The sequence below is a fragment of the Gopherus flavomarginatus genome, chromosome 6, assembly GCF_025201925.1.
Source record: "Gopherus flavomarginatus isolate rGopFla2 chromosome 6, rGopFla2.mat.asm, whole genome shotgun sequence".
Classification (NCBI taxonomy): domain Eukaryota; kingdom Metazoa; phylum Chordata; order Testudines; family Testudinidae; genus Gopherus; species Gopherus flavomarginatus.
Window position 1 is genome coordinate 105,465,322 of NC_066622.1, and position 635 is coordinate 105,465,956.

Below are 635 nucleotides of genomic sequence, written 5' to 3' on the forward strand. Positions count from 1 at the left end.
CAAATCAATGCAATTATCACCACTAGTATTATGGCTTGCAGTTACAAAGCCGATTTATATAATGCATAGCCTTGAATGTTCCCCAATGCTGTATACTAACCTCCACAATGGACCATTTCCCAGCATATCTATGTCTCTGAATATTTTGGCTCTCCCAACAAATGTTCTGAAAGTTGACTCATTAAGGCCTGCACATTAAATGTAATGGTGGTTTCATTTGACTTAACAGTACCTGGGCAACACCAATCAGAAGAGCATCAACTGACAGACTGTGGATCTCATGTTGGGGAATTGGAAAAATTACCTTGTCCCCTATTCGGGTAACCTTCCTTGGACCTAAGCTGACAATTGACCAATCATAACACCAAACTTGTGTCCCATATTGAAAGTGTCTGACACATGAGATTGCACAATATTTGCCTTCTCCAGCCTTTGGAACCTTGGCTTGACCTTCTCCCTATTGTGTCAACCATATTGTGCAATTTTGGGTTTCTTTATCCAAGATGAACTCAAACACCGGCAATGCACTTTGCAGTACATCACAATGACGTAGCCAAGTACCATGCCTCTTGAAACAACATAAGGTATCTGGGGCTTCCCATATGCCCCTCCCATCCTTAGCTGTACCTGAGGAC